We start from the raw sequence: 20,764 nt of genomic DNA, 5'->3' as shown, positions 1-20,764 counted from the left end.
TTAGTGGGATTCATTTTGTACTGGGCCTGATCCTCACTGAGCATGGACAGACCACACCTCTGGGTTTTCAGAGCAAAGAACTCTCTGATGGCTCTCAGACCCATTCTCTCTCCAACTGACTGATGCATAACCTTGCCCTAGTTTAAAACTAGACTGCTGTCAAGTTGATTCTGACTCATAGTGACTCTATAGGACAGAGTATAACTGCCCCATATGATTTCCAAAGTTGTAAATATTTATGAAAGCAGGCTCCCATATCTTTCTCCCGTGGAGCAGCTGGTGGGCTCAAAACACAGACGTCTGAGTTCAAAGCGCCGACCTTTCGGTTAGCAGCTGACCAATTAACCACGGCACCACCAGGTCTATTTCTTGCCCCAGGTTAGTGGTAGAGATTATACTGGATAGCCTGCCATCACTAAGTGTTTGCTTTGCACACTCTATGCTCTCATTTGTTACAAGTATCCCTTTCTGCTACACCTCCTCCAAGAAGTTTATATTTCCTAGCATAACCTGTTGCACCTGAGAAATCTACTGTTATATGTTAGTGCGATTACGTATCACCAAGCACTCTCTGAGGGCTTGACATTTGCTGGGATGTTTCAGCCTCACCAAAATCTATAAAGTAGGAAAAAAGAAAATAAAAAGCCAGTTGTCATTTTCTAAAACTCCTGCTCATGACAATCCCACCCACACTCCACAGGGTTTTCAAACACTGAATTTTCTAAAGTACACTCCCAGTAGTTTCTCTGGGTGGACTTGAACCACTCAATTTTCACTCAGCAGCTGAGCCCCTTAACCTTCGTCTGCACCACCCAGAGACTCTGTATGAGGTAGGTACTATCCTTCTCGCATTTTATAGACCTAGAAACTTTGTCCAAGGCTGCATGCTGACAGGAGTGGAGGTAGGAGTCAAATTTAGAGATAAGCTCTTAGCCTAATATGATGGTATGCTCAAAAACAGCATAATTTATAGTATGCTGGCTATTATGTCCTATAGGGTCGCTATGACGGCAATGGGGGTTTTGCGTGCTTTAAGAAAAATATGCCAGAGGTGATAAGAGAAAGTGTTTTTAGCCATTAAAATAGGTGGAATAGTTTATTTCAAAGCACTGTTTCTTGCCAAGGGTGGCTTTTTTTCCTTCTTTTTTAATATGGAAAATTTATTTCAAACATATAACAAAATTAAGATAAAAGCATTTTATACTCTCATGAACTCATAGCTCAACTGTAATGATTATCAATTCATGGTTATTCTTGTTTTACCTATACCTCACACATTTCCTTCCTAGTCCCAGGTTATTTTAAAGCAAAGCCAAGTCTATAAATTCAAAAATCTATAAATATTTCAGGATATACCTCTAAAATATTTTAAAAAATTCTTTTAAACATTAATAACCCAAATTCCATTATATATGTAAACATAATCACAATAATCCTTTACTATCATCAAATATCTAGTCAGAATTCACATTTCCCTAATTTTCTCATTTTAAACAATGATCTATCAAGTCAGGGTTCAAATAAGATCTGGATATTGTAACTGGTAGGTATGTCTCCTAAGTCTCTTCTAAAAATCTATAGGTCCTCTGCCCATTTCTCCCCCTCCTCCATCCCACAATTAATTTGTTGAGCTAAATGGGTTATGTGTCCTATAAAGATTTCCACACTTAGGCTTTTCCTCATCACATGACTGTGAGTTCTTTCATGTGTTTCTCTGTCCTCTGGAGGTCTTGTAAATTGTCAGCTAGATATAAAGGCTTGATCAGATTAAGGTGTGATTTTTCTGGCAAGAATACCTTGCAGATATGTTCTGTAGCTCTGTTAGGATGCATGTAGTGTATGGCTTGTCTTGTCTTTTTGTGGTTTTAGGAGCTATAGATGATCACTGTCTAGATTCATTACTTTATTAAGGGCTAAAAAATGGTGATGTTCGTTCTCTCTACCAGGTCAGATGTTATCACAACCAGACTTACTTATGTAAAGTATAGTGTTCAGTTTATGAATATGAACTTGGGAGTCAGATAGATCAGTATTGAGTTCTGCCACTTAACAACTGAGTCCTTGGCCAAATCACTTGCCCTTTCTATTAATCTCAGTTTTCTAATGTAAAATGACATAATATCAGTAACCCAAAAAAGGAAACCAAACCCAGTGCTGTCAAGTTGATTCAGGCTCATAGCAACCCTATGGGATGGAGTAGAACTGCCCCGTAGAGTTTCCAAGGAGTGCCTGGTGGATTTGAACTGCCGACTCTTTGGTTAGCAGCTGTAATACTTAACCACTATGCCACCAGGGTTTCCAATATTGACTTCCAAAGCTTACTGTGAGGATTACAATACATGAGATAATACATTGAATTTTTTGTTTCATCAAAACTTGACCCTGAAACAAGAACTTAGGCATATTACGTTTATCTGGAATGATCCGGATAGCACAGGTAAAGAGATGGGAAAAGTGTGACAAGAAAGGGAAAAAAACAATAAACATTCATTGAAGAGCTAGGTAATGCTTTGAGCACCTGAACTCAATCCATGAGCAACAATGTGGAATAAACCTTATAGCGGTCCCCATGAGAGATTTGAAGCCCTGGTGGCGCAGTGGTTAAAGTGCCCTGCTGCTAATCGAAATGTAGGAGGTCTGAACCTCACCAGCCACACTGTAAGAGAAAGATGTGGCTGTCTGCTTCCATAAAGATTACAGCCTTGGAAACCCTATGGGGCGTTCTTCTCTGTCCCATAGGGTCTCTATGAGTCGGATTTTTTTTTTTTTTTTTGGTCTTATGAGAGTTTTATCCACCAACTTCTGTTTTGCTTTATTGTTGATTGTCCCTGGGAACATTACATCTTCAGCACCTTCAGCTGCTCTCTGTCGAGCAACCACCCAAGCATGGACAAAAGTCTTCAGGCAAAGAAGCAGAGTGAGGAGGGGGGAGAGAAGGCTAAGGGCTGCCAGCGCAGCAGCTGTCTACCACGGACGGCCGCAAGAAGGTTCACAGGTAGGCTGAGGGAGATCCACATGCAATAAATAGATAAATACAGACACTGACTTACACCTTTCACAGCAATTAACTGATGGTGGATCATAGACATTAGTGCACGTCGCAAAACCACACAAGTTCTAAAGGATAACATAGGGGAAAACCTAGGTGACCAGCAATGTCTTCTATGCACACATAAAAGCACCTGCGTGGTTCCTGGCGTATTAAAAAAAACAGTTGTCATCAAGCTGATTCTGACTCATGGTGACACCACGTGTGTCAGAGTAGAAGTGTGCCCCACACGACTTTCAATGAATGATTTTTTTTTTTTTTTTTCTGGAAATAGATCACTAAGCTTTTCTTTGGATGACCTCAGGGTGGACTTGAACTTCCAACATTTTTTTCGGGTAGCAGCTGAGCGCATTAATCCTTTTTCTCCACTGGAGACTCTTCCTGGCATATAACATGAAACCAGACTCATTGCTGGTGACTTGATTCCGACTCACAGAGACCCTGTAGGACAGAATAGAACTGCCAATAGGGTCTCCAAGAAGCACCTGGTGGACTCCAATTGCAGACTTCTTGATTAGCAGCCAAGCTTTTAACCACTGCGCCACAGGGCTCCTCCTGTCATATAAACCAAAAAGGAAACCCCTTGCCATCCAGTCGATTCTGACTCATAGCAACCCTGTATTGTTGTTAGGTGCTGTCCAGTTTTGACTCATAGCAACCCTAGGCACAACAGAATGAAACACTGCCCAGTCCTGAGCCATCCTTACAATCGCTGTTATGCTTGAGCTCATTGTTACAGCCAGCGTCAATCCACCTCGTTGAGGGTCTTCCTCTTTTTCGCTGACCTTGTACTCTGCTATGCATGATGTCCTCTTCCAGAGACTGATCCTTCCTGACAACATGTCCAAAGTATGTAAGACACAGTCTCCCCATCCTTGCTTCTGAGGAGCATTCTGGTTGTACCTCTTCTAAGGCAGATTTGTTCATTCTTTTGGCAGTCCATGGTATAGTCAATATTTTTCACCAGCACCACAATTCAGAAGTGTCAATTCTTCTTCAGTCTTCCTTATTCATTGTCCAGCTTTCACACATGTATGATGTTACTGAAAATACCATGGCTTGGGTTAGGTGAACCTTAGTCTTCAAGGTGACATCTTTGCTCTTCAACACTTTAAAGAGGTCCTTTGCAGCAAATTTACCCTTTTGGCTTCTTAACTGCTGCTTCCATGGCTGTTGATTGTGGATCCAAGTGAAATGAAATCCTTGACAACTTCAATCTTTTCTCTGTTTATCATGATGTGGCTCATTGGTCAAGCTGTGAGGATTTTTGTTTTCTTTATGTTGAGGTGCAATCCATACTGAAGGCTGTGGTCTTTGATCTTTATCAGTAAGTGGTTCAAGTCCTTTTTACTTTCAGCAAGCAAGGTTATGTCGTCTGCATAATGCAGGTTGTTAATGAGTCTTCCTTCAATCCTGATGCCCCGTTCTGCTTCCTATAGTCCAGCTTCTCATATTATTTGCTCGTCATACAGATTGCATAGGTATGGTGAAAGAATACAACCCTGACACGCACCTTTCCTGACTTTAAACCTGTCAGTATCCGCTTCTTCTGTCTGAACAACTGCCTCTTGATCTATGCACAGGTTCCTCCTGAGCACAATCGAGTGTTCTGGAATTCCCATTCTTCACAAAGTTATCCATAATTTGTTATGATCCACACAGTCGAATGCCTTTGCGTAGTCAATAAAACACAGGTAAACATCTTTTTGGCATTCTCTGGTTTCAGCCAGGATCCATCTGACATCAGCAATGATATCCCTGGTTCCACGTCTCTTCTGAAACCAGCCTGAATTTCTGGCAGTTCCCTGTCGATATACTGCTGCAGCCGTTTTTGAATGATCTCCAGCAAAATTTTGCCCGCGTGTGATATTAATGATATTGTTCTATAATTTCCACATTGAGTTGGATCACCTTTTTGGGGGATAGGCATAAATATGGACCTCTTCCAGTCAGTTATCCAGGTAGCTGTCTTCCATATTTCTAGGCATAGACGAGTGAGCACCTCCAGCACTGCATCTGTTTGTTGAAACATCTCAATTGATATTCCAACAATTTCTGGAGCCTTGTTTTTTTGCCAGTGCCTTCAGAGCAGCTTGGACTTCTTCCTTCAGTACCATCGGTTCCTGATCATATGCCACCTCTTGAAATGGTTGAACATCGACTAATTCTTTTTGGTATAATGACTCTGGGTATTCCTTCCATCTTCTTTTGATGCTTCCTGCATCATTTAATATTTTCCCCATGGAATCCTTCACTATTGCAACTCGAGGCTTGAATTTTTTCTTCAGTTCTTTCAGCTTGAGGAACGCTGAGCATGTTCTTCCCTTTTGGTTTTCCATCTCCAGCTCTTTGCACATGTCATTATAATACTTTGTCTTCTTGAGACGCCCTTTGAAATCTTCTGTTCAGTTCTTTTACTTCATCAATTCTTCCTTTTGCTTTAGCTGCTCGATGTTCGAGAGCAAGTTTCAGAGTGTCCTCTGACATCCATCTTGGTCTTTTCTTTCTTTCCTGTCTTTTCAATGACCTCTTGCTTTCTTCATGTATGATGTCCTTGTTGTCATTCCACAACTCGTCTGGTCTTCAGTCACTAGTGTTCAATGCATCAAATCTATTCTTCAGATGGTCTCTAAATTCAGATGAGATATACTCAAGGTCATATTTTGGCTCTTGTGGACTTGCTTTGATTTTCTTCAGTTTCAGCTTGAACTTGCATATGAGCAATTGATGGTCTGTACCACAGTTGGCCGATGGCCTTGTTCTGACCGATGATAATGAGCTTTTCCAAAGTCTCTTTCACAGATGTAGTCATTTTGATTTCTGTGTGTTCCATTTGGTGAAGTCCATGTGTATAGTTGCCATTTATGTTGGTCAAAGAAGGTATTTGCAATGAAGAAGTCGTTGGTCTTGCAAAACTCCATCATTCAATCTCCGGCATTGTTTCTATCACCAAGGCCATATTTTCCAACTACTGATCCTTCTTCTTTGTCCTTTGACCCTGTAGTGAACACTAAACATAGCTCAGATGCTATGATATATTCTATAGTCATATTCATCATAGCTTTTATTATTGATAGTGCATACCTTTATTTAGAAGAGGTTGTACTTTCATAACATGATAGATAGATTTTTATTGGGTGCCTGCCTTTGAAGGAAAGAGTAGGAGGACTAGTGAATTTCAGTGGAAATATAATTTAGGATAGGGAGAAGCATTAGGCATCTTTTTAAAAATCTGGAATTCTGTACTAGATATAGTCATAATAGTGCCTAGCAATAATTGTCTCTTGTAGGGAAACTGATCTGCTCACAGTTGTATAGTATGTGACCTCGCCACATTAAATAAATCAGAGATAAGCACTTGACCCAAAGCAGACAATACGATTGGGTTGAATTGATTCCTGCTTTTGGAAACTTAAAATAAAATTACAAAATATTTGAGGTCTTAAGGAACAAGGTGAGGTCTCAAGGAACAAGGACTAAAAAATTACAAAGATGGACTGAAAAATGTTAGAGTTGGTACCACGAGGTCAGCAAAAATAGAGGAAGCAGAAGTTAGGAATGTATAGAAATTGCAAAAATACATAATTTACATATATAAGGCACAGAGATAGAACAAGTTCATCAATAATGATGATGATAGTTAACATGCAACACTCCACTTATTTCTCACAACCAATGAGCAAGATTCCATTACAATCTTTATTTTGTAAAGGAGGAAACAAAGGCTTAGATGGGCTACATAATTTGCCCAAAGCTATTCAGCCCCTAAGTGGCAGAGCTGAGGTTTGAAGCCAGGTACTTGACTGCAAACCCTGTGTTCTTAATGAACTCAGCAGGTATTTAAAGAGCAGCGGCACTATCATAAGACAGGCTGACTACATAGCCTCTAAATTTGTTTCTGACAAATCATACCAGTTCACTCGGAACCCTCTTTTTTTTTAAGGTAATTGAGTGAGTTTCCACTCCTGTGACCACAAGAGCTTCTCAAAAATAAGGAGGACCCTGGAGGAGAGAAAGCTTCTGGTGAGAGCCCCAGGCAAGCGCTCAGCAAGCGTCACTATTGGTCACTGCCTTGGGAACAAAGTGGCTCTTGGAGAAGACAAATTCTATCAATTTAACAATTTTGCCTGTGGCCACCTTGAGGGGCAAAAACATGATAGGATGCTGTGTTTTTTTAGGGAAGTTTAAAACTTTGCTAGAAATAACCTTGAGCAAGCCATTTACCCTTTGTGGACTGCAGCCTCTCTGTCAATAAACTGATAAGGTTGTATTTCTAAGGAATATTTTAGCTATAACTTTCCATGGAATTAAAAACGAACGAGTCATCCTGTACTATTCCCCAGGAATAACAATTTAATCAAGAAAACAAAGAGAACCATAAACCCAATAGTGATAAATAGAAAATATTTACTGAAAGTCTGTACAATTCTTAGAGCACTCCAAAAAAGATGCTGATTTTACGCTTGGGCAACCCACCATAAAAATTGTGTTCCAGCTCTCCTCATCCTTAAGACCTCTTTTGTTTGTTTGAGCAAACTTCAATCTGAAATTGATTTTAAAAAAAGAAAAGACAAAAAAATCTCCAATCTCAAAAAAATCAGGGAAGAAGCCTGATAAACCCAATGTTTAATGCTTACGATTAAAAGTGTGAATCCAGTGATTGTAAGAAATGCCATATATTCAACTCCATCTTGGCTTATCTCAGGTGTTTGTCAAGAAAGTGATTCAATGCCATTATGAAATTTGTTGTAAAACTAGGAAATTTATAGTAAAGCTTATATTTTAATTCATGATCTGGCTCAGGTGATAAAGGACTTGTAAACATGTTGTAGGTTAGATGTAGATGTGTGTGTGTGTGTTTGTAAATACATGTGTTTGCATGTGTGTGTACATACGTGAGGAAACCCTGGTCGCATAGTGGTTAAGTGCTACAGCTGCTAACCAAAGGGTCAGCAGTTCGAATCTACCAGGCACTCCTTGGAAAGTCTATGGGGCAGTTCTACTCTGTCCTATAGGGTCGCTATGAGTCGGAATCGACTCAACGGCACTGGATGGGTACATACGTGTATATATACATACCTAGACATGTATTTTTTTTTTGTATATGATAGTAAATAAACTCAGAAATAAATACAAGCTGTTTAAAAATTGAAGAATTTTAAAAGTGAACTTGTTATCATTGAGCTCTAATGTGGTAAATTAATATTTAATAAATATAAATCTACTACCATTCAACTGATGAAGGTAACTGTAAGGTTGCATTTCACGTTGAGAATTGAAGTCCGCAACTTCCTGTTCAGCACACAAAGCCGTGCTTCATCTCCTAACGTTCCCTTTGTGCTTTCACATGGTGCCTCTCATCTTACTCTATCACCGATATTCAGAAGATTGATGGGGGCTATTTGACAATATAACATAAGAGTGGATTTGCCTCTGACTAGAAACATCAGTAACACTGCTCAATTTGGAAGTGTTTTCGACAGTAACTTGCATAATGGTGCTGCTTCTTTCTTGTAATCAGATATCCCAGCTCCCCACAATTGGGTGGTGAGGCAATAATTACAAAGATACATTGTTCCTGGTTCTGCTCCGAAAAGCTGTCTAAAGCAGCTGCTGCTACAGTACCAATAAGACCATTTTATGCAATTTTACCTTTCCAGTCACAGATATAACTCTTCAATTACTTACTGAGTCCTCTAAAATAACCCGTTTCTGTTCTAAGAACAAAATAGGTCCCCAGCGGTGAGCAGTGTGGGGGAAAGGAGAGGAGTTATGTTTTCACTACTAGAATTGTTGGTGTGGTTTGAATGTGAGAGAATAAGCTAGTAATTGCGGCCATATGGGTACAAAATATACTTGTATAACGCTGTTCAATAAATGGATCACTTCAATTGACATATGTCCTAAGTTAGGTTACCCTTAAATACGTCACATATACATTGACTTATCACCAGGACTCCTAAATGTTTTTTCCTGACTTAGATATTGAGTGATCTTACTTACCAAGAGCCCCACAGTTGGCTTACTCACAGAATCACCTGGCAAGCTTTACAAAATAATACAAATTCTATAAATATTGACTCAGAATCTCTAATCTTGGGATTATATCATTTACAAAGTCCCTGGGTGATTCTGAGGCGTCCCTGGGTTAACAGCTGCTAAACAAGGGAGGTTGGCAGTTCAAGTTCACCCCAAAGTGATCCTAATGTTTCCAGAAAACACTGATATTATGTAGAATATTTTGTCTCTATCTGTGTCACCGTGTAAATACTCATGTGCGCAAAAACTACTGACTTAGTAAAACTACATATTAAAATCACGTTCTCTGTCTCTCCCTGACCCCCATATATGTATATACACACACGTATATATACATACTTTTTATTCTCTATCACAGATAATTCTTATAAACTTCCTTTTAAAATGCGAGGCAGAACTTCCTGCTTCCATTTCCTGGCTTGAACACCTATTCACCCACCACTGTGGTGGTTCGGTCATTGAGCTATAAAAAGGCCTCCTCCTGGATAGGTTCGCTGTCAGGATTAAGTCTGCAGACAACTGAAAAGCATTTAGAACGTGACAAGCACACACTTAGCCCTCATAATATAATTACATTGTAATTATTATAATGGCTTATTAGCATGTGACCTTAGACAAATGACTCAACCTGGCTTTGCCTCAGTTCCTCATCCGTAAAGTAGGAATAACATAAATCAGCTCTATTTCATAAGACTGTTGGGAGAATTACCTATCTTTATGTAATTGGCTTAAAAACGGTACCTGTTGTTGTTAAGTACCATCAAGTCAGTTCTGACTCATAGCTTTAATAAAAAAATGCATCTATTTGTGTTTTTCCAACTTTATCACAAGTAATGGTTATCTAAACACGTAATCATTGATTTTTGCTCTCTAGAAATAAGCTGATTAGTGGTCATGACCTGCATGTTTATCTTGCTGAAGTAGAGGGGCAGGAGTTTCTTTCAGGAGAAAAAGATACCAGCGTATCGTGAATCTAATTTTGCTTTCTGAATCTTATTCCTCATCATGAGTCTTTTTTCTTTAACTTTTAGAGTCCTTTTAATAACATAAAAAACCAATAACATAAACCAAACATACATAGAAGTTGCAAATATTTTAGAATTATATCAAAGGTTTATGGAAAAATAAATTACTAAATGCCATCATTTTGCTCCATCTGCTGCCAAGCTCCACCTATCGACTCTTTCACCTTACACTGATTCTACAACCTCCTTGCTAGAGTAATATATTTTCTCTTAAGCCAACTCAAAACGCTGCCAACAGAAATCACCCTCTTAGTTACTAAGCTTTTCCTAATCTCCTTTGGAGATCCCAACAATCTCTTCACCCAGTTCAGGAAAATCGACTACTGTTACTTCTCTTCAGGTCTCTGACTTCCCAATTTAAGCGGTGATATTTAATCAGAGATTCTCTGCCAACATTCACTTGATCTCCTTAATTGCATGAGATCATTTGAAATCCAAGAAACAAAACACAAAAATGGCCAAGATGGTAGTATTTAGGACTACAGCAACATAATCCGTTTAAAGGTATGTCAGCTTTTAGTTAACCTTTGCCAAGTTAGAATTCCCCTGATCTCTGACTTGTTTTTCAACACTTAAGGTGGATGACTGTCAAGGGAAATTTGTAAAAGACACATCTAAATTACCTGCAAGAGTTTGCAGAAGAACCCAGTGACAAACTAATGAAGTGGGAATAGACCATGTCTCCCTCTCCAGTGTTTACAAGTTCCAGATATCAGAGTCAATGAATGTTATAGTCCCTTTTCATTTCCATTATTTAGACTCTAGCATACACATTTATTTATTAAATATGTTCTCAAATAATTCTGACAAATACCTTTAGAAGATTGATGTAAGAAACCATTTGCTTCTTCTCTTCTACAACTTCAATGAACATAGAAATAAATAAGATGAAGCTGTGAAATTTATGCTGCTGAAAAAATGAGAGAGCCCTAACAGGAGAAATGAATAACACAATGGCAGGAAAAGAATAATTTTAGGTACTTTTACATCTATTTTATATATTGCAATATATCCTATTACACAAGCATACTTTAGGGTTTAGACTTTAGTAATAAATATAACTATGTATTCTTTTCCTAAGGAGTCCTGGTTGCACAATGGTTAAGCTCTCGGCTGCTAACAGAAGGGCTGGTGGTTCGAATCCTCCAGACATTCAGTGGAAGAAAAGACCTGGAGACCAGCTCCTGTAAAGACTACAGCCTAAGAAACCCTATGGGGCAACAACAACAATGTAGTTTACATAAAGTATACTCGGTGGCTATCACAAATTTTATTTCTTTCTTTCAATCTTTGGTTTAAATCTTACTTGAATATTAGCTAATACAATATTTAAACACAAATTTAAGTTTGTGTTTTGATTATGCCAATTAGAAATGCGAGTTTAGATCCCTCCCACCAAAGACGAATAAGCAGTTTGCACTCTCAGAGGCTGTAGGCTGAAGTCATGAGGATACCGCCAAACACCCTCTGAATGACAGTAGTTACCATCAGTGTGAACTAAGGAAAAACAAGTTGAGATAATGAGATGGTTTGGCTAGGTCTCGCTACGAAATGCAAATTATCAAATAAAAACTGTAATAGTGTGACCATCAGCTTTTTTTTTTTATTAACTTTTATCGAGCTTCAAGTGAACGTTTACAAATCAAGTCTGTCACATGTAAGTTTATATACATCTTACTCCTTACTCCCACTTGCTCTCCCCCTAATGAGTCAGCCCTTCCAGTCTCTCCTTTCATGACAATTTTGCCAGCTTCCAACTCTCTCTATCCTCCCATGCCCCCTCCAGACAGGAGATGCCAACACAGTCTCAAGTGTTCACCTGATATAATTAGCTCACTCTTCATCAGCATCTCTCTCCTACCCACTGTCCAGTCCCTTTCATGTCTGATGAGTTGTCTTGGGGGATGGTTCCTGTCCTGTGCCAACAGAAGGTTCGGGAACCATGACCGTCGGGATTCCTCTAGTCACAGTCAGACCATTAAGTATGGTCTTTTTATGAGAATTTGGGGTCTGCATCCCACTGATCTCCTGCTCCCTCGGGGGTTCTCTATTGCGCTCCCTGTCAGGGCAGTCATCGATTGTGGCCAGACACCAACTAGTTCTTCTGGTCTCAGGATGATGTAGGTCTCTGGTTCTCGTGGCCCTTTCTGACTCTTGGGCTCTTTGTTATCGTGTGACCTTGGTGTTCTTCATTCTCCTTTGCTCCAGGTGGGTTGAGACCAATTGGATCATCAGCTTTTATTTCAAAGACAAATCCACAGAGTCGAGGGGAAGAAGACAGTGTGTATGAACGGTGTGCAGGTCCTAAAACACAATGCAAAGATGCTAGCATTCATGATGCCATTTTCTTCTTTATTTCAAATAGTTACACATAAACGATGCTATGTCCTTAGAAGTACATTACATTAGCATTTTGTGTTCTGAAAATCTCTCCTTGTTGTTGTTGTATGCTGTTGAGTCATCTCCGACTCACAGGGACCTTACATACGCCAGAACAAAAGATTGCCCAGTCCTGTGCCATCTTCATGATCGCTGATGTTTGAGTCTGTTGTTTTAGCCATCTCACCAAAGGCCTCCTTCACTTTTGTCAATGCTCCACTTTACTAACTACAATGTCCATTTATAGCAAAGGCCCTTCCTGACGACGTGACCAAAGTGAGCAAGATGAAGTCTCCACATCCTTGCTTCTAAGGAGCATCCTGGTTGTATTTCTCCTAAGACTATTTTGTTCATTCTTTTGGAAGTCCATGGTATAGTAAATGTTTTTCACCAACATCTCAAATTGAGTCCATCATTTTTTTTTTTCTGTCTTCCTTTTTCATTGACTAGCTGTTGCATACATATGAAGCAATTGAAAAGACCATGGCTTGATTTTAAAAAAAATCAAACCCAAACCCCCTGCCATCAAGCCAATTCCAATTCATAGTGACCCTAGGGGACCGAGTAGAACTGCCCCATAGGGTTTCCAAGGAGCAGCTGGTGGATTCAAACTGCCAATCTTTTGGTTAGCAGCCAAGAGCATATCTTTGATTTTTAAAACTTTAAAGAGGTCTTTTGCAGCAGATTTTCCCAGTGCAATATATTCTTTGATTTCTTGGCAGCTGTTCCCATGGACAATGATTGTTAATCCAATAGAATCAAGTCATCAACAACTTCAGTTTTTTCATTTATCATGATGTTTTTATTCATCCAAAATTGTGTAGATTTTCAACTTCTTCAAGTTCAGGTGTAATCCATACTGGTCTGTAGTCTTTGACCTTTATCAGTAAGTGCTCCATTTTCAGCAAACAAAGTTGTGTTATCTGCACACTGCAGGTTATTAATGAATCTTCCTGCAATCCTGATGTCTCATTATTCTTCATACAGTGAAGGTCCTTAGATTATTTGCTCAGCACATAGGTTGCATAAGTGAAAAGATACAACCCTGCCGCACACCTTTTCCAATTTTGAACCATGCAGCATCCTCTTGTTTTGTTTGAAGGACTGCCTCTTGATTCATGTTCTGAACCAGCACAATTACGTGTTCTGGAATTCTCATTTTTTTGTAATGTTATCCATAATTTTTTTATGACTGAAAAATTCTCTAAGGCCTCAGAAATCTCCCCTCTGCTTTTGGCTAATAGCAATATTTGTTGATTATTAGTTGCCGTCAAGTTGGCTCAGAGCTCATGGTGATCTTGTATATAACAGAACAAAACCTTGCCTGATCCTGTGCCATCTTTATGATCATTGGTATGTTTGAGTCCGTGGGTGTGGCTGTTGTGTTAATCCATCTCTTTGAGGGTTTCTCTTAATTTCACTGACCTTCTACTTTTCAAAACATGATGTCTTTTTCTAGCAATTGGTCTTTCCTGATGACTTGTCCAAAAAAATCATGTTCAAACTTTCTTAAGACTGACAACTTCTACAGGTGTGCCTTTTAATATAATATATTTTTCCTTATTTTTTAATAGTCAACTGACATATGCATAGTATTAGAATGGTGGGGATGTACTCTATAAGTTTATTTTTATTATAAGGATAGAAACTGATTTAAGTTTTTAAAACAAATTGTATTTAAATTATCTGAAAAAAAAAAGTATCTGGTACACACTAAATCTGTAAGAAATTTTTGTTTTCTCCAATTATTCTCAACTCTTTTTTCCCTTGGCAATCTGGTCTTCTTGTTGTCTGAATTGTATTATGATCGAGCTTGTCTTTAGAAATGCCGATTCGATCTATGGATGCTCAACTTTCTGACAACTGATGTTTTTAAGTCCCTTCAAAACTGATGTCTTCTGTTCTTCAAACATTTCCAGTCCATTTTTAAGTCTATTAATTTTCAAACTTCTAAATTGTAAGATTGTACCACATGATACAAAATTTATTTTAGATTATATTTTAATGGACATGTTTAATTTATCCAATTTTATCTCCTCAGGGCTCCAACATTTTCATCATTCCCTTTTGATCTAATGCCTTTGGTCTTGGCCTCAGGACAGGCATACAGCAGAAGTTGGAAGAAGGCTCTAGAACTCTGCGTGTGTACACAGGGTCTGAGGTGGCAGGCAGGAAATGAACAGGAGTAATACGCAGAGAGGGTTTTAAAATTTGGGAAAAGATAAATGTCCAAAATCAGATCAAGTATCATTATTGCACCTTATAAAATCTAAGACACTACTGATTGTGCAACATGATTTTCTGCTTCACAAAGGAAGGACAAAGGCAAAATACTGCCCAAATAAATGATCTCTGTTTTGCAGGTATTAAAAGGCGGAAACGTGTATCTTGGATTCATTATAACATAGTGTTAATTCTCAGAAAATAGAACAGGAAAAAGGGCTTTACGTTTATTTCATAGAAATGTTTTATTGACATTATTTGAAACAGGATTTATTATATATGTGTTTTCTCAGAGCTTTATTTTACACAAATCTCTTTTGAGCATGAATATTTTTGCTATGAATAAAATCTCCGTTCATCATCTATGTAACATGACTCAATTTCTAGAGTAACAAAGAAGACAACTTACACCCTTTAAAATAGCTACAAAAAGTGAGATTTTATGAAGTTCAACGAATTTTATTTTATTTTTTGTAATTTAACATACTTTGTCTACTTTTTTCTATGAATACCTGTTGCTAAGAAAAGTATATGGACATGCAAAACTAGAGGCCTCCTGCCTAGAACTCACCAGGTTAAAATTAGCTAATGAAATAAAACCCAAAGAGCAATCCCTAAAGAATCATGTGAATTATAACTTCACCTTACAAAAAAGGACTTTGAAATTAGCATTTCCTAGATGAAGAAAATTGCAAACCGTAACAGGACTTTGAATAAGGGATATCCAAAGGTCTCGGGATGGTGCAAGGAACACTATTAAGCATAAAGCTATTGGTCCATATTTTTCAAGACAACCACAATAGATTTTATAACCAGTTGAGATCAAGGAACAGAATGTTAAAATATTTTCAATTTTGTTAGTAGTGAAAAATGCAGATACTTTACGATAGGAATAATTCAGAGACGCAGGTAAATATCAAGGAAGGAAAATAATTCTGATGGCAGTCTTCAAGAAATAATGTTATTTTTTTATGAGTTAGAGAACTGTTAATGCTACAAGTCTATTTAATCATTAGTGTACTGGTAATTAAGGAGCCCTCGTGGTGCAGCGGTTAAAGAGATCTACTGGTAACTGAAAGACCGGAAATTCTAAAACACCTGCAGCTCCTTGGGAGAAACAGGTGGCAGTCTGCTTCCATAGAGATTTACAGCCTTGGAAACCCTATAAGGTCACTATGAGTTGCAGCGGACTCATCAACGGTGGGTTAGTTTTTTGGTTATGTTGGTAATTAAAATTCCCTTGGGCTTTCCTAGGTGTCACTGAAAGAATCAATGAAATATAAATGAATTTGCAAAAAACAGAACTACTTTCAACAGTCTCCTTTTTCAGAGTGAAAAGTGCCACAAAGGTATTCATTACACAGAATTTAAATTTTATATTATTTTTGTCCTCCACGGTAACTGCTTTTTCAAAAAGCTTTAAATACTCATTTCAAAGGGCTCCAATAGGGTGCTTATTTTGGGTTCATGTTGTGAGATTTTTGTCAATTAAGAAAATTATAATCCAAGCGGGGACTGTCAAGAAACATTTACACAGAACATTTTAAGAAATATTTATCAAAATAAAAATCATAATATCACCTACCATATGTTGAACAGTTAATTTGTGTGAAGTACTAGCTGATTTAGCTTTCTTCACGGTAAGATCATAACTCAAAGGGAGTTCATTCTTACATAGGACAAACCAGCCACCAACCAGCTGCCTGAGAGCTGGTTCCTACTCATGCTGACCCCAGGTGTGTCAGAGTAGAACTGTGCTCCATAGAGTTTTCTTTGACCTATTTTTTGGAAGTGGACTTGAACCCCCGACCTTTCTGTTGGCAGCTGAGTACTTAACAATTTGCACCACTCAGAGACTCCAGTGTAGTACAAATCTCCTCTCCCCTCTGCTCCATCACTGCCAAGAGTTTTGAAAGTTAGTTTCACTGAAATTAATCTACTTTTATAAAAATGACAGAATATTGATTTTAAATTACTCTGAGGATAGCACCCTTCTGCAGTGCTGCAAACAATTTCCTTTTTTTTGAGTCATGGTAGGTCTGCAGGTTGCAACTGTTTACACTGTTTGCACTCAGAAAAGAATTGTGGGGCAGTATGTAAGGCATTTTTTTTTTTTTTTTATGTAAGGCAAAGAAGACAAAGCTGAAGAAGGCTTAATTTTTGTGGATCTACTTAAGAGCGTACAAGTATCTTAGCAGTTTGCACTCTGGTTTTAGTAAGGATATATTATGGATAGAACTGCTCCCCACGCCCCCACCCCCAAATATGTGCTGTAAATCCTAACCCCTATACAGGTGGATGTAATCCCATCTGGGAAGAGGACTTTCTTGGTTATGTTAATGAGACCATATCCGTGTAGGGTGTGTTTTAAACCAATTGCCTATACGTGTTCAGTACCTCCCATACCGTCCAACAAACATAGATTCTCTGAGCCATAAAAGACAGCGGGGCAACCTTTGCAGAGGAAGAGTCTAAAATAGTCAGTACCTAGCTGCACAATGAGAAGCAAGGAGAAAAAAAAGAAAGTAATGTTACTATGATGTTCCAACTTCAGCGTTTGTTTAGCAAGATTAGCAGGAGAAATAATTGCCCAATGGGGAGCAGTATCTTCATTTAGGATCTTCATTTAGGGGTTAGGAGAGAAAGAGAAATTAGAAAAGATGTTGTTAGTTGCTGTCAAGTCTGTTCTGACTCATGGTGACCTACATATAACAGAAGGAAACACTGCCCCTTCTGGTGTCATCTCCGTGACCTTTTAAACATTTGAGCCCACTGTTGGGGCTGTTCTGTAGAGAAGAGACAGATGGATACATGAGATAAGGTTTGGTAGCTCAGAGGCCATGGATGGCAAATCAGGATGCAAATGGTTAAAGAAAATTAGCGAAATATTCTTTCAAGAGGTTTGACAGTGAAAGAAAATAGAGAGAATGGTATCACAAGAGGGTATATATGGCTACGTTTTGTAATCCAAATTTCCAAGTTAATCATCTCTCTACGTATTTCATGACAGATGCAATAGCAATTTTACCCAGTATCTCAGCAAACAAAACGTGCTTCCTATTTTTAGTGCGTTTTACCGTTTTCAGTGGGCAGATTTATTTCTACACATCTATTATATGCATTGTTTGACTTCTGGATTAACTGTTAAAACCTGAATTATTCAGTGCAGTCACACAGTGCGGACAGATAACTTCAGGCATAATAATAAAAAAATAAATAAAGACTTTCTAAACTCCTAAGAAAGGACCCCTGGTAAATTTCTATTCTCTGAGTATATAGTTGTATTTAGAAAGAACAAAGTAAGCTGTAGTAGTTGAATTTATTTGCAATAATACAATACTTACTCCTCTCTGACATACCCTGCCTCTCTTCTTCTCCTCTCTTTGTCAGACCAAACTCTATTCAGGTCAAATGCAGAGACTTTTTGTTACCCAAAGACAAATGCTCAGGTTCTTCTCATCTCGGTCACATTCTGGCCAAAACTTACTTTTCTATGTTTCCCTTCCACAAATGTCAAATCTAATCCAACATTTTCCAAGCGCTCTTAATTTTTCTTACATCCCAGATTGCCCATAGAGGCTGGAAATACCCCCATTTCTTCCCAGCTTCATACATTGATAGCACATTTTTGTCTACTTCACACCCTTGCCTACTTCACCTATACCTACTTTTCAAGAAGGCTGTCTGTCTCTCTATATTTACCTGTCTTCCTCTATCACTTTTCTGGAGTGAGTCTTTGATAGACCACCATTAACTGGAAATAATCATTCTTACCCTATATTTTCTTTCACTAGACAAATCCTGAATCTGAAATCCATTTGTAACCCCTGAGATTTCAGGCAATCATAAAGTTTATTAAAATGCCTGTGGAATCTGGTAGGTATGGATTCTCTTTCTAGGAAGAGACTGTGTACATTATTATTATTATTTTTAATTTTCAGTGGAGAATATAGAGCTACTAATTAAATTAAACTTTTGGAAAGAGAGAATGAATTCTTGTTTTTCTACATCCAATGCTTAGAAAATGCCTGCAATATATGTTTTATATATTCTTAGAAATATTGATTTTTGCTGGTTGACACTATAATGAAAAGTTAGCTACTGTATATTAAATTCCTATCAAGTGCTAGCAATTTATACACAATTTACCTCTAAGTCCCATCCCCAAAAATTAAAAAGAAAAGTAGGTCTTAAAATTTACTTTTTTTAATGAAGATGCTGAGAAGTTTGATATTTGAAATTTGAATCTATGTCTATCTAAAATTATATGATCAGAGCTATCATTTCAATAAGGCAAATAAAAAATCCACAAAAATCACAGTAACGCAAGTTTGTTTGATCTTCCTCAAGCATGTTTACCCATCCTGATATCTGATGGGATGTCTTGCTCATAACAGGTGTTCAATAAATCCCGGGTTAATGTAATTAAGTGGAAATAAACATAAAATAATTAAGAATTTCTATTATTATATTGTTCTAGTTATCCAGTTAAATTAGATTTCAAAAGAATGCATGTTTTCATTGATACCATATTTATTTTGATTTGTGGTAGCAATTAATCTATGCTTAAAATTAACATTGGCATTAATCAATGTAATACATTTCAGAGACTTTGGCCTAAATGTTTGGAACTGCCTAAAAATTACTCAGGCCCAAAATGGGAAATTGTTTAGAACAAAAAGAGACTATTCTCAAATAAATTTTGAGAAAGAGACTAATTTTCATGCCTTTGTATTAAATGTTAAATTATTATTTAAATATGGGGCTCCACTCTGCCACCAGGGCACCATATTTAAATTATATGTATATAATATATATTTTATTTAAATAATTTTAGAGAAAAAATTACAATAAAGAAGATAACGGAGAATTTATAGGATTATATTGAATTGTTTCTAAACATTAAGACATTATCGATTAAGTAAAGACATAAATATGTAACATACTTTTGTGCTTGCTGTCCCCCTAGGAACAACCCATTTTCTTTTTTGTAAACATTAGAGTAAAAAAAAGATTTGTTATTTGCTCATTAATTATGCTATATACCAAAATAATTTCTTATACATATATGATGGTTCTTTAGTGGTCAAGTCAACTAAGATTTAAACTTAGAATTTTAAAATACTATATAATAGCCCTACCTTTTAAAGCATAGACGATTACTGATGTTGGTAATCTCAAAATTTGTTAGTCAAACAAAACATTAGAATTAAACATTTAGAACTCTTAGAGATAGCTTAAAGCCCTATCTAAACTCTGGCTGCATAGTAAAATAACCTGGAAAGCCTTAAAAAAGTACAGATGCTTGGCCCTTAGCCCAAAGCAACTAAAATCAAAATCCCTAGGTGTTTTTTCAAAAGCTCTCCAGGTGATGCTATTATTTAGTCAAACGTGAGAATGACGGGATTAAGGATTTACAAAACTATGGGCTTCACAATATTTTAACCTTCAGACAATAAGAAGTAAAATAAATCTCTAATTTAGACTTGGCTGAGATTTTTAACTTGAGCTGTGTACTTAATTGCCAGGAATATCTCTCTCTCTATATATATATATCCTTACAGGCACAGTGATTAAGCTGATATGACATGTCACAAAGGTAGGCTGTTGGAACCCACCCCAGGGATTCCAGGGACAAAGATCTGGCAGTTGGCTCCCTTAAAGGTTGTTGTTGTTGTTGTACGCAGTTGAGTCAATTCCAACTCATGGTGACCCTATATCACAGAGTAGAACTGTGCTCTAGAGTGTCTTCAGTGGCTAAGTTTTTGGTGCTAGATCACCAAGGCCTTTCTTATGAGGCACCTCTAGGTGGACTCGAACCTTTTCGTTAGCAGCCAATCATGTTAACCATTTGCACCAGCCAGGGACTCCTCTGTCATTTAAGCCTCAAGATATTTCTGGAAGACAGCTATTGTTAGCTCCATCTTATAGATGAAGAAACAGACATTTAAATAAGATAAGAGAGTGGCCCAAGGTCACAAAGGTCTTCATATTTCAAATGCCAAGGCCTTTCTTTCCACTGTGTAATACTACCTGTTTAATGAACTCA

The 20,764-nt window shown here is 37.7% G+C and overlaps 1 protein-coding gene across 1 annotated transcript in view; it reads right to left on the bottom strand.

The window, feature by feature from the left end:
* The window catches only part of CSMD1 (CUB and Sushi multiple domains 1), a 2,087,969-nt gene that overhangs the window by 800,863 nt on the left and 1,266,342 nt on the right, over window positions 1–20,764 (bottom strand). The gene's annotated exons all lie outside the window — the stretch shown is intronic.

The sequence above is a fragment of the Elephas maximus genome, chromosome 12 (genome assembly GCF_024166365.1).
Source record: "Elephas maximus indicus isolate mEleMax1 chromosome 12, mEleMax1 primary haplotype, whole genome shotgun sequence".
NCBI lineage: Eukaryota > Metazoa > Chordata > Mammalia > Proboscidea > Elephantidae > Elephas > Elephas maximus.
This window is presented reverse-complemented; position numbering and strand designations above follow the sequence as displayed.